At 32.6% G+C, this 14,676-nt stretch overlaps 1 pseudogene; it reads right to left on the bottom strand.

Moving 5' to 3' along the window:
* Positions 1-294: 294 nt before the first annotated feature.
* Positions 295-11,973, bottom strand: LOC122810695 (annotated as a pseudogene).
* Positions 11,974-14,676: the final 2,703 nt, after the last annotated feature.

The raw sequence follows: 14,676 nt of genomic DNA, 5'->3' as shown, positions 1-14,676 counted from the left end.
CATAAGCTTTCTGTTGAAGTGCTGCAGCAATGTATGGCATTTTCATGCATAATACCCAATGTCCTGAACAGCAATAATACTCGTGAAATGAGAAGAAGATGTAAACAAAATGAAATTAATGCTTACAACTAAGTCGGATGTGTTTGTAGATGGCATATGTCTGGTGACCCCTTTCCACCAATGAAATTACAGAAATTTCTATATGCTGTACAATGAATGAGAAAAGGAAATGCATACACCTTCCAGTTACTCCAAACACTTCAAAGTAAGTCAGAAGACGAAAATGGTTTGCTTTCATAAATCGTTAGTTGTTGTCTCCTCCCTCTTGGAGAGGAATTGGATGCTTTTCCCTTTATCTATCCCACATGTGATAGATTCAGTCCCTGTCTGCATAGCAGCCAAAGCTCTCATCATTTTTTGTCACATGAATGCTACAGACACCAGAATGAAGGGATAAATAATAAAAGCCCCATAGATACTAGCCTGGTAATCCACTTATTAGTCCACCAAATTAGTGCAGATTGTAGCGTTCTCATCCAAACATCTGAGATGCCAATGTAGCTATGGACTGCCTTCTAGTGGAAGATCATTCCCAGTAACAAAAATCTGAGAAAGGCCCACAAGCAAGGAGGCAAACCACACTAAACAATTAAATATGATGGTTCGAGTCCCGGTAAGTCACTTGCAATGAAAATGACGACAGATAACTGTGTAGCGCTCAAAGCTTAAAGTAACAACATTAAAAATTGTTACATAGCTACATGCTTAAAAAAGGAATGAGTAAACTTTGCAGGCACTATTTAAGGTGCTTGATGTGAAGGACTTCCATACTGAACTTTATAATTGTACAGGCATTCCCATCAAAAGGACTAATAAATCTATGCAAACCAGGCTGATCATATGGTCTGTTACCGCTTTTTGAATGTAGCTTTTCCTTTGTAGCATCTATGTGTCTGTGAAGGTATTGAGATTCACACCCACTCCGATCAAAAATATGTAAATATATATGATAGAGTCTATGTTACGTGGTACCTGGATGTTGTGCAACTGATATAAAGCATTATAATAGCTACGCTAGTAATAATTTGCACTCAAACTATGAAAATATTTTTATTTTTGTGTACATTTTTCCTTGTTTATATGCAGTGTCATCTTAACCAAGCAAAATGCATCACATTGGAATTCATATATATTATTTTTGAGTCCAAGCCATCATAACAATAATACATTCACTCCTAAAACAAATGTCATGTTTAACCAAATATTAATATTTAGATATGGTAAGCATTTCTATATGAAACCAAGATACAGTAAAATTGCTGTCAGGAATATATCCAAAAAATGCCTTAATTCAAGATAATTTGACAACATAGGTTATATAAGGATCTATATTGTATAATAAGATGGCCATGCAGTTAAACTACTGGATGGTATTGATTTTTATGCACCTAAGAACATTGATAAGATATGATATGTTCCGATTTAAGGATCTATGTGTACTGATATGTTGTAACTGTAATTTAAGAGAGTAATGTACATGTGATCTGGCATTTAGCTCACTCATAATACATTTAATTTATTGCTTCATCTCTTGAGTACCTGATTACATGAATCTCCTCCTATATACAAGAAATTCATGGAGGCATACGAATTTCAAATTTCTAACAACCCTAACATTAGTGAAGGATTTACATCAAAACCCTTTTAGTTCCCAAAGCTCACACCAAATAGTAATTAATATTTACTCTGACTAACATCCAATCCAAGAGGTAAAGGCAAGTACTTATAACTATAATCTCTTTTTAACAGAAGAAATAATAATCTTCCTGTAGTGAATTTAGGTTGGAACCCCAACTAGCAGTATTTGATCATAACTAAACATCTCTTTTAATTAATCATTAATTAAAAAAGGCATAATTTAGGACATATCTACAAAAAGTTAATGCAGGATATGAAGTTTATTTTTGTGCTGAGTATCTGATTTATCTTAGAAGATCAGTAGACTTTTGTATAATAGTTAGGTTTGTAAATATGGTTCCTACACTTCTTTCAGATAATAGTAGGTTGTGGTTATGCACAGGGGGTGGTCTGAGGGAGGGGGTTGTCACTCTTATACCTTGCAGCCATATCTATCGTTCATTAAGAATTTTCACAACATATACCAGAATGGCATTCACATTCCTCTACAATGTCTATTTTCCCCTTTACTTATTGTGTCAACAACTAACAATGGTTAGAGTAATGATTTAATGGTATCATTGGAATCTTGGAATGTTAAAGGACTGCAAAATAATAAGAAAAAGAACATAATTCTACATTTAATTTACAAATCAAAGGCCGAGATAACACTTATCCAAGAGACCCATATGAATAAAGTCCAATGGGAGAAGGACTTAAAAAAGAAATGGATAAAGCTAATAATAGCTGCAAGTGATTCTACTGTCTCTAAAGGGGTAACAATAATTTTCAAAGTTTCTTTCAAAGGCACCATAATATAAAGGGATTGTGATCCTAATCGTAGGTGGTGCTACCTAACATGCTCCCTCCCATGCTTCAGTAAAGACATTTTAATTTTAAATGTATATGGTCCATGCTTATACCAGACTTTTTTCATATACGAAATGTACAACATTTTAGAATAATTCCCAAATTATCTATACTTATTAGGTGGGGATTGGAATATGACTATCAGACCTGAACTAGATAGGTCGAACAAGATAAACAATCAATCTGTTGGTCTTTCTAAGCTTATAACTGAATTAATGGATGATTATAATATATTTGATCCCTTTGAGCTATGTAGAAGTGACTCTGCAATCAGTAAGTTTACATTTTATTCAGCCTCACATAAATCATGGTCTAGGATAGACTTTTTCTTAATTTCAACAAGTTTCTCAAAATATGCAATAAACTATTACAATGACCTTAGAACCTTTTCTGACCATGCCAAAATTAATCTAAAAATAAGTGAGGCCAAGTCAAACATAAGAGACTAATTTGCATCAAACTGGACTCTAAATCCAAACCTTCTAAAAAACAGAGAACTCTACCAAGAAGTACAGGAATTTCTTACCCAAACAACAACTTAGAAAAATCAAACATTCCCTTTGACATCCAATGGGCCGCATCCAAGGCAACAGTTAGAGGATTATTAATGCAAAAAGCATCCTTACTAAAGAAACAAGCTAAATCACAAATGGCTACTTTAGAATCCAAACTAAAAAGTCTTGAGCTAGATCTGCAAACCAAATACAACCCAGATTTAGAAAAACAGATGCTATCCTTACAAAAACAATGGCATGAAATCCAGTTAAACCAATTTTCACTTAATGAACTCAGACTTCTCCATAGGTATGCTGAATGGGCCCAAACTCCTTCTACAATTCTGACTAGATTAATCAACATTAAACCTTCACCCTTTAGAACAAAGCAATTTAATCATAACAATAGGTCCTTCATCTTGGACAAGGAAATCATTCAAGTTTTTGAAGAAATATATCAGGAGGTCTATGGCCCCCAAAAACATGCTGAGGAGGCATCCACTGATAACTTCTTAGATGAATTACAGTTCCCATTATTAAATGACATTCAGGTAAATACACTAAAGGCATCAATAACTGTTAACAAAATATTACTAGCTATCAATAACTTGAAATCCGGGAAAGCTCCAGGCCCCAATGGATATTCAGCGGAATTCTACAAATCCTTCAAGAAACAATTAGCTCTACTCTTATTCAAAGTGTATAACCATATAATAAAATTCGGCATTACTGATTTATATATAAATAATTCTTAGACAATACTTATACCAAAGCCTAACACAAATGAAAATAACCCCAACGATTATCGCCCAATTGCACTAATTAACCTAGATATAAAAGTTCTATCATCCTTACTGGCTCACAGACGTAATAAAATACTCCCTTATATTATTTCTCCTGAACAGCTAGGATTCATGAGTAATAGGCAAGTTTGGGACAATACATTAACAACAGAAGCAATAACAAACATGACAGTCAAAGACAAATCCCCCAAATATGCACTTTCTGTTGATGCACAAAATGCCTTTGACAGAGTCAACCTAAATTTTCTTTTCAAGATTTTGAAATGATTTGCTCTTCCTGAAGAATTTATTGTTATGATCAGAGTTCTATATAACAAGGCTACTACTACATTATACATAAACAAGAAAAAAATCAAACCCTATTTCAATAGTAAATGGCACAAGACAGGGATGTCCACTTTCTCCTTATCTAGTCAACCTTTATTTAGAGGCCCTCCTCCTAAAATTAAGCCAAAGAATATTTCACCACCCTATATACATTTCCAAAGTCCAAGTTAAGTACACAGTGTTTGCTGATGATCTTACCATCTATTTTGAGTTTCCCTCCACAGAACTGGAAAACATATTAAACTCCATCAACGTGTTCTCTGCAATATCAAACTATGCCATGAATCCAAGTAAATAAAAAATATTTCCATTAAACCCTCTAGGGCACAAGGAGATTTTCATCCCAGAAACAAAAATTAAAGTAGTTTATTCACTCAGATACCTGGGCATCACCTTTACCCATCCCCATTAGGAAATAATACAAAAAAATCTTTATAAAGTATGGTCAAAAGTTACAGAAGATCTAGACAGATAGAAAAACCTAAACCTTTCCCTTCTTTCCAAGACAGCAATCATAAAAATGAATGTCCTCCCTAAAATTCTGTACCATTTCTATGCCATCAATCAAAACATTCCAGATATATATTTTTCTAAGATGATAGCAATATTGGGCAAATTCATCTGGCATCCTAAGAACACCAGAATCAGTTATAACAGATTAACACTGCCCAAGGAGAAAGGTGGTCTGAGCCTTCCTGACTTCCAGACATATTGCCTTATTAATACCAGTCATATTATATGATTAGTTAATTATGAACTCTCTGATACATCATGGCACCCTCTTTGGATCAAAATTTATTACCAACACCTCAGTTTTTCCAATATAAACCCAAAGGCTATACATTTCCTCAATAACAAAACTTTAAAAGACTTCAAAATACATCCTATTTTAATCAATAATATGGTTTGTTTCCAAAAGCTCATAACCTCCTTGAACTTAAAGAACTGTTTAATTATGGCTCAACCAATACATATGAACCCCAATATCAGACTTAATAACAATATGATAAATCTTAACAATTACCCAAACATAAAGAAGTGTTCAGTCTGGGATTTTTATCAAATAAAAGATCTGCCATTGAGTTCTACTGTAGACTCCCTAGCAGCAAATAAAAAATACTGTATAGTTATTGAGCAAATATTATATCTAGTAACTCTGATGACATCAAATATTAATTTAAGTACACAAGACTACCATCAGTATCAACAAATCACTACCCTTCTTTTATTGAGGATTAAAATGTTATCAAAAACTTATAGATTAATTACTCAAATTAAATTCAACACAGTGCTGCCCTACTATAAGCTGTGGGATTCCAGGATCTGTTAAATTAAACTAAATTAAACTAAAAGTTAAAATAAAAATTATACATTAATAATTGCTAAAACTTCCTGAATGCATTTCATTGTACTGTCAAAAAAGAAAAAGTTAACACAAGCCTTCAAAATTCTTTAGAAATCTTTTTTACCAACATTCAGAAACATTTTTAATATTTTAACATAGATTGCTTTTGTCTATTAGAACTTCTTCAGGTTTGTGTGTCAAGTGGCAAAAGCAACTCGAATTTAAAAGTTAAATAATATAGAACACTACATTTTGTTAGGCTAAAAACAATACAAATTATTTAAGAAAATGTAGTACAAAAAACAAATACTTAATAAATGCCTGCCAAACACTTGAGAATATACATATGTATATAAGTCTATTCATCTCAAATTATAACTCTAGTAATAATTTTAAAGCAAAATACACTCAGAAATCTATGAAAAATCTAGTGGGGAAAAAAACAGCTACTCATGCTCACAGCAGTGATATTCACTCAGGTCTGCAAACCCTAGAAAAAATGTGCAAACAGGACCCTGTTTAAAATGTAGGAATGTTATAGCATTGGAACCAATTTAAACATTTAGTATCTTCCTCTTTCGGCTTTTTCCTGGTTAGGGGTTGCCACAGCAGATCATCTGTCCGCTCATGATTGGCAGTGGAGTTTTACAGTGTTGAGTTGCCAGCCTGGCGCCCAACCTTCCATAGAAGGCACACACACACATGCACACACTCACACCTAGGGCCAATTTAGAGTGTCCAATCCACCTACTGCATGTCTTTGGGAGGAAACTAGAGCACCCGGAGGAAACCCACACGACCACGTGAGAACATACAGACTCCGCACAGAAGGCACCCCAACCGAGAATCGAACCGGAGAACCTCTTGCTGTGAGGTGGCAATGCTAACCGCTGCACCACCATGGCCGCCCAATATAAACATGTAGTATATCTGCCAGTAATAGTAAATATGTGTCTAGTTGTCCTCAAACACAGTGCATTAAAAAGTTAAAACCTAAAAAGGCTAAACTGTCACGAAAATCATGCATGTGCTATAAGGAATGTAGCTCTGTTGTTTGTTAACAAACAAATAACATTAGTCTACCATTTAAAATATACAGAAGTTAATCTATTTATTTGCTGAAGCTGTTCAAAGCTGCAGTGAGATAGGCCTTCTGAAATTTGCTCTGCTGTGATATTGGAAAAGGATAAGTGCTTATTTTCAACTGTTTTTTGCACTTCTGTTTTACTGTATATTTGCGTAATCTGTGCAACTGTTTTTTGTAAACTGTGCAACTGTTTTTTAGTCTCCTTTTTGTTGTCTGTTAGAACCGAATATCTGTTACTGTTTGTGACCTTTGGAGCTTGTAGTGAAAGCTTTTGTCTAGAGAGGCCTAGCTGTTTTCTTTGTGGCAGAAATAATTGGTCTGGTTTGATATAGCTAGAAGCATTCCTGCAACAATGTTACTTTTATAATTGGGCTGGTTTCTGCTTCTCTGCCTTTAATAGCCAGGGTTTTAAACCAGTTGTACTTTTTTGCTAAAGCTGTTCAAAGCTGCAGTGAGATATGCCTTCTGCCATTTGCTCTGCTGTGATATTGGAAAAAAAATAAATGCTTATTTTCAGCTGTTTTCTGCACTTCTGTTTTGCTGTATATCTGTGTAATCTGTGCAACTGTTTTTGTAATCCATGCAACTGTTTTTTAGTTTCCTTTTTGTTGTCTTTTAGAGCTGAATATCTCTTACTGTTTGTGACCTTTAGTGCTTGTAGTGAAATATTTTGTCTAGCGAGACTTAGCTGTTTTCTTTGTGGCAGAAAGAATTGGCCTGGTTTGATCTAGCTAGAAGTATTCCTGCAACACTGTTACTTTGATTGGACAACTCGGCTGGTTTCTGTTTCTCTGCCTTTAATAGCCAGTGTTTTAAACCAGTTGTACTTATTTGCTCAAGCTGTTCAAAGCCGCAGTGAGATAGGCCTTCTGCCATTTGCTCTGCTGTGATATAAGAAAAAGATAAGTACTTATTTTCAACTGTTGTCTGCACTTCTGTTTTACCCCTTTTTGAGGTATTCCAGCTACACATTTTCCCTTAGTAGGACTTGTGTTGTCATCTAGCAGTATTACTCTTAGACCTTCCTACCTTTACCCTCTTAGCTCTTTCAGTTTCTGACAAATATGGATGCACAATTTCCGACATTTTCTCCTGCCAGTCTGGTGAATATGGGCACCCTGAGAGTGTAGCAACTGCCTCATGTACACAGACAACCCTCTACTACTACCACCTAGGAGCACAATTGTGAGAGATGCAATTACATCAAGCACCTAGTGTCACTGCTCTCCCCCCAACAAACCAGTATATCTGGCACTGAGAAGGCTGGCAACATGAACATCACACCTCAAGCACCACCCACAGCTACACAATATACCCCCACATATGTGGAGGTCCTCAACAAAAGCATACCCAAACAAAAGAGACTTCTTTTTTTTTAACATACAAAGAAAGAAATATCATAATTTTTTACACAAAATTAAAATATATATGATTTATAACATTCACACAAAATAACCAAAAGTATTTACAAAGACACCCACTACAATCAGATCAATTAATTAAACTAAAATACCATGCTATTGAAGCAGATTTTTTAAAGTTTTTTAAAAAAGTATGTAATACATCCCAATAAATTTCTAGTAGTGTTTGATTTTTTATTGTCATCAATTCCATATGGCACACTATAGTCATAACATTTTAAATTCTCAGAACGTTAGGAGGTGTATCTGAAATCCTTACATACTTTTTCTAGCCACTGCTAGAATTATTAATAAGCCAACAAGCTTAACCTTTTTTACACTTTGAGTAGCTTAACCTTTTAACACTTTTTTAGTGTTTATCTTGTTGATTTGGTGGGTCACCATTAATGGAGTGAAATAATTCCAAATTTAGGTATACACTGTAAAGTTTCTTGTCTGATAATTTTATGCATGTATGAAAGCTTACCTTTTTATCAAACTTTTATATGTAAATTTAATTAATATCAAGTAATCAATCAGTGTTGGAATAGATTCTTTGTTTAGATCATTAGATCAATTTTTTATTATGAGAATGTGTCTAAAGGTCTGAACTTCTAACCAACAAGTTTCTCTTAGATCAAATTTTCTTTTCTTGTTCTAGATTTTAACTTTTATTATAGATATATCAGATCTGATACACTTTATTTCATTTATTATCTGTAGCTAATAGGTGGATGACAAAGAACCCCCTTGAGACCAACTATTAGTATGTTCTCTTTGTAATGCAATCCTCTATTAGTTAGGTGCAAATAGGAAATATAACATTAGTTTTTTTGATAATTGATTTTGTTATTGGTATCTTTTTTGTTGATTGTATTATATATTATTCTTGGGGAATATTTTTTAATTAATAATTAAGCTTCTCTTCCATAGTAAAAACATATTATTCCAAATATTGGAAAATATTTTAAGAGACCAATTACAGGTATTATGTATAATGAATTTAATATCTTTAGTTAATATTATAAGTTAATAAGCTATAATGATATAATTTTATCTGACCTAAATTAAAGGGTTTCATAAAAACATTTTAATTAATGAGATATATTTTTAGTATTTATATTTTCTTATTTTTTTCTTTTTTTCTAATATGCTTTAAAATTAGTTTTTATCAAAAATCATTTCATTTTCTCAAAGAATAGATGTAATTAGAAAAAGGTGTATGGTAATGATTTTGAGTCTATCTGATTATTAATATCATTTAAAATGATAAGAATTAACAAAATCCTTTAAATGTTTTGCATTAGATGTAATTTTTTTTCTTTATTATAGTAGTCATTTTTTCATGTAGGATACAATTAAAGTCACCCACCTGCCAAAATAATATCTCCTATAGAAAATGATATATTCTCATCAAGAGATGGTATTTCACTATATATACCAATTCCATGTATCCAATATACATTGATTAATGTATAAGTCTTCCCCATTTTTTTGTATTGTAAAACATTCCCTTAACATCCTGATTCATCTTGATAAGAATCTAAAAGAAGGGCATACTTTACTTCACTTTTTATATAATATACTTTTTTCTTTTTTTTTCTGAGTGTGCTCTGAACTACCAATACTGTATATTTTTTAGTGGCTAATTTATCAATATCTTTTTTTCAGGATGTGTTACTAAAGGAATATACTGTAAATTACTTAATTTTATTAATTTATCTTATTAGACTTGCTTTTTTATTAACGGATATTTCAAATTATTTTTTAATAAAGAAAGAAATTTTTAGAGATCATTTACATTTTATTTTAAATAATATAAAATAAAAATAAAAAATAACAAAATAAGTAATGTTATACCTACCTACCTTTATAGCTTATTTTATTATAGCTGTATTTATTGAATTTTTATTTAATTCATTTTTTGATTCATGAATGTTTGTGCACAACAAACAACTGTGAAAATGTATTGTGATGTCACAAACAATATACATACAAAAGAATGTGAAAGAAAATAATGTAAGGATTAAACCTTGTACTCCAGCCTAGACCTTTGACTCCAACTTAGAGTAGTACACTAACACTCAAGCTAACCATACCTCAGCTGCCACCTTATCAGCTTAAGCCTTATATATTTAATACCCAATATTATCAACTTAAATTAACAACTTATTAGATTACCAAACATAAGATTCAGCTACACATCATCTAAATAAACAAATACTAACAAAAAAGAAACATTTAAAACACCTGGTACTGCTATGTACATCTATTTAATATAATACATTTATACCAAAAAGCATTCAAATATTAGGAGCCAAGAATAGCAAGAAGAGAGAAAGAAATAAAAAACATGAGAGAAAAGAAAAAAAAAGAAAAAAAAAGAAAAAAAAAGAGGAGGTCATATCTAAAAACACTCTATTCAAGTTTAAAAAATTAAGTAACTCAATTTTTCATAGAAAACAATAACTTTTGCCTTAAATCATTCAGACATTAAGATGTGCAAGAAACACCTATATATATTCATGAAGACTAGTTTCCAGCTTCCCAAAAGACTTTAAACTACTTCTTGCCAATAAATAAAATATTATATTTATAGAAATTGTATAAATAAAATTATATATTTATGTAAATTGTCATGTAAATCATACATGTAAAGAAAAGAAATACTTTCTCATTTTGTATATCATTTGCTGCTTTTAAAATATGTGTATTTTGTATATCTTCCAAAATAGAGCATAAAATATATTATTCTAAAATACTTCATAAAAAAAATTCATTTAAAAATATTTATATAAATAAATCATAAGTTTTTAACAATTATAATAATTTAATGTTTAAATCATAAGTTTTAATATACATTAATATGTTTTTTTCTCTAAAAAAATTTCAAAATCACATAAACTATGAGACATGTTTCTATGTCTCACTTTTCCATCACTTTTATATTTAATAAGCAGTTCTACTTCCTGGTATTAACATTCTGGCGGGATTTTTTAAAAAACAAGGACTGACACATTCATAGCAATATAAATATGAAGCTAAACATAAACCTTCGCAAAGCATTTTATAAGTTATTACAGCCTCTATGAAGATGAAAAGTGAAACACAGTTATAACTTATAATAATAGACTAATAGAAATATGCCCCATTCACTTTTTTTTAAATTTTTATTATTACTGTATTATTATAATCTAAAGCATGTGAATATATATATATGAAAGAAATAAAGAGAAGAAAAGAAAAAAGAAAAGAAAATAAGAAAAAAAAAAAAAAGAAAGTATAAAAAAAAAAAAAAAAAAAGAAAAAGTAAAAAAAAGGGAGCTATAAACTTGCTGTTTATATATTATTAGATGAATAAATACATATTATTATTAATATTTATGTTCTAATTATATTTAGTTAAAAAGCATGACAAAATTATTTATAAATAGTATAACAAATATAAAATAGGGAAGTAAAATTATATATAGCATAAAGTTACAACAGCAATAAATTTTTTACAATATATATATTTTTTATTTTCCATTTATCATATTTTTCATTACACTTTCTCCCCCTTCCATTACCCACCCTCTTCCCCTCCCACCTTCTACCCTAAATATAATTAATTAAAATAAAAGAAAAAAAAAGAAAAAAAAAGAAAAAAAAGAAAAAAAGAAAAAAAAAAAAGAAGAAAAAACAGAATCAGAAACATATTGAATGAGAAATTCTGTTATTTAATGATAGCTTGTTATTTTTGATTATGAAATAAAAAACAAATCTTTACACAGAAAATAACTTCTGATTAAATCTTTTCAGAATATTGATGGCTTCTTTAAAATTAAAAAACTATATTTAAAAAATAAAAATGTAAAGAAAAAAAAGAGAAAGTATATCATAAAGATTAATATTTTTAAAAAAAGAAAAAAAACATAAAAGTCTTCCTGTTTTAAACTCTTACTTTTTCTTCAGCTTCATTTATTTCCATTTTTTTCCCTTCCTCTTTTATTTTGAAATCTTTATTTTTTATAGTCTAGCATTTCAAAAATTTTATTTATCCAGGAAGATTTTAGCAATCTTGAGAATTTGTCTTACTGGAACTCATTTCAAACAAAAGAGAAACTGAAAATTTCCAAGGTGATTTCTGACAGGAATATTATTAAAATTTTCTTTTTTTTTAGATATTATTCAAGAAATAGATAAATAAAAAATTAATATTTAAAAAAATTTATTACTAAATTATTTTTTTTAAAATACTATTATTTGTGAGAAGTGAATTGTGGTGGTGAAGAAGAAATCTGCTGCTATCCTTTCACACATCACAAAAGAGACTTCTGAGGCATAAACACACGTAAACTACACTGTCCACCACACCATGCACCACACATAGTCCACACACCTGTGTCTCACAGCCACTAAGGCCTAAACATAAACCCAACATATTAGTAATAGTAGACTCCACTGTGAGACACACAGATGTGCCTCTTATCAGGCTGGATAAGGAGAAAGTCATGGTTAGTTGTTTGTTGGGTGCCAGAATCTGCCATATCACCAATGCACTCAAGTCTCTCAACAGGTACTGTTATGACTCTGTCATAGTCCATGTTGGAGTGAATGGTTTGAGATGTATCTCCCTGGACTATATGAAGAGAGACATGATCGAGCTTGCTGAGTATGTGTCCCAGGAAGGTATGTTCCTAGCTACCATCACCCAGAATAATGCCTCAATACAAACAGAAAATTATTGACTTTAACAATTGGCTTAGTTTTTGGTGTTATTCTAAGGGGATCCAGTACCTGACAGCCTGGGATGACATGATTGACAAGCCTAGATGCTTTGCCAGAGATGGCCTGCATCTGTCTCCCTTGGGCTTTGGGCTTCTGGCAAAGGCTCTTGCATGGTGCCTTTTTTAGACAATGCCATGAAGTCAAAACTATTAACATGAAAATTTCATCAAAAAGTAAATGAAAGGTCATGCTGCTAAATGCTAGGAGTCTAAACATGAAACTGTACTCATTGCAAGCATTATCAACCCTGGAAGAAGCTGACATTTGTGCAGTCACAAAAACCTGGTTCAAAGCTGAACCCCAGCCATACCAGATTACTCATCCTATCATTCATTCAGACCCCAAACCATGGGCAGCAAAACAAAAGGAGGTGGAGTTACAATATATATATATATATATATATATAAAAGACATCCACACCTCTAGGCTGGTCAAACAGTATGATGCACAGGAAATACTCCAGGTGCAGTTAACAATTGACAAGACCCCTATTCAAATCATAGCTAGCTACAGGCCTCCAACTCTGAATCAAGATGCCCACTCCACCTATCTGGACCTCTTTGAATCTATGAAGATTCAACCCTTTACCCTGATCCTGGACAACTTTAACTATCCAACCATAGACTGGAAGAAATATTCATGCCAAAACACAAATGCCCAGAGATTCCTTGATTTTGTCAATGCACGTGCCTTGGACCAGTTGGTTGACACTCTCATAAGAGGTGAAAATATCTTGGATTTTGTATTAACCAACATGAGCAGCCACTGCAGCATCCCTGCAGTGCCATCATCCCTAGTGAGATCTGACCACAAAGCCCACAATGTCCACTCCACCTATCTGGACCTCTTTGAATCTATCAAGATTCAACCCTTTACCCTGATCCTAGACAACTTTGACAATCCAAACATAAACTGGAAGAAATATTCATGCTAAAACACAAATGCCCAGAGCTTCCTTGATTTCGTCACTGCACATGCCTTGGACCAGTTGGTTGATATCGGTGTCCACCAATCCAGGAAATTATAGACCCATCAGCCTAACTAGCCTGATCTGCAAGGCCAAGGACATTGGCAACCTCCAGACACTCAGTCCCACACAGTTTGGTTTTGTCAAGGAGAGGTCATGCCTGTTAAATTTGGTCGACTACTTTGAGACAGTCACCAAGGCCATAGATGAGGGGAAGATGGCGCACACTGCCTACCTTGACCTAGCCAAGGCCTTTGATACTATTCCCCATTCAGGTATAATAGATAAACTGTCTCAAGTAGGCATCAATCCATATGCTACCAGATGGGTAACAAACTGGCTCACTGATAGAACCCACCTAGTCAAAATAAGGGAAGCCACCTCAAGTAGTAGATCTTTAACAAACGGTGTACCCCAGGGATTGATCTTGGGGCCTCTGCTGTTTGGGATATATTCCTCAGAGGTGCAGGCCAAATCTAATGGGCTATGGCTGACCAAGTTTGCAGATGACTTGCAAGCTGGGTGCTGTCATCAATTCCCCTAGTGATGTGAACATCCTCCAAGAGGGTCTCACCGAAACAAATGACTGGTGCCAGAAACATGGCCTCAAACTGAATGCCAAAAAAATACATCATCATCCCTTTTGTATTGTTTACATCCACTGATGCCTTTGGTATATTTCCACTGTACTCTTTCCAGTTTACTCATGCTTGTTTTCTTATAAGGTTTCCATATTGTTACTCCACACTCATGTTTGGGTCTAATATAACTAACACACACTTTATCATTTCTGATTTCCTAGACTTTATAAATCTTTTTATACAACCTATAGTTCTATAGCTGGTATTAAACAATTGGTTGATATGATTAGACAAACTCAAAGCTGAATCTACCCATATACCCAGGTCTTTAAATGAATCTACAGTTTCAATCACT

The sequence above is a fragment of the Protopterus annectens genome, chromosome 9.part0 (genome assembly GCF_019279795.1).
Source record: "Protopterus annectens isolate FY-2018-M chromosome 9.part0, PAN1.0, whole genome shotgun sequence".
NCBI lineage: Eukaryota > Metazoa > Chordata > Ceratodontiformes > Protopteridae > Protopterus > Protopterus annectens.
Note: the sequence above shows the minus strand (reverse complement) of the source record. Positions and strands in the feature narration are given on the sequence as shown.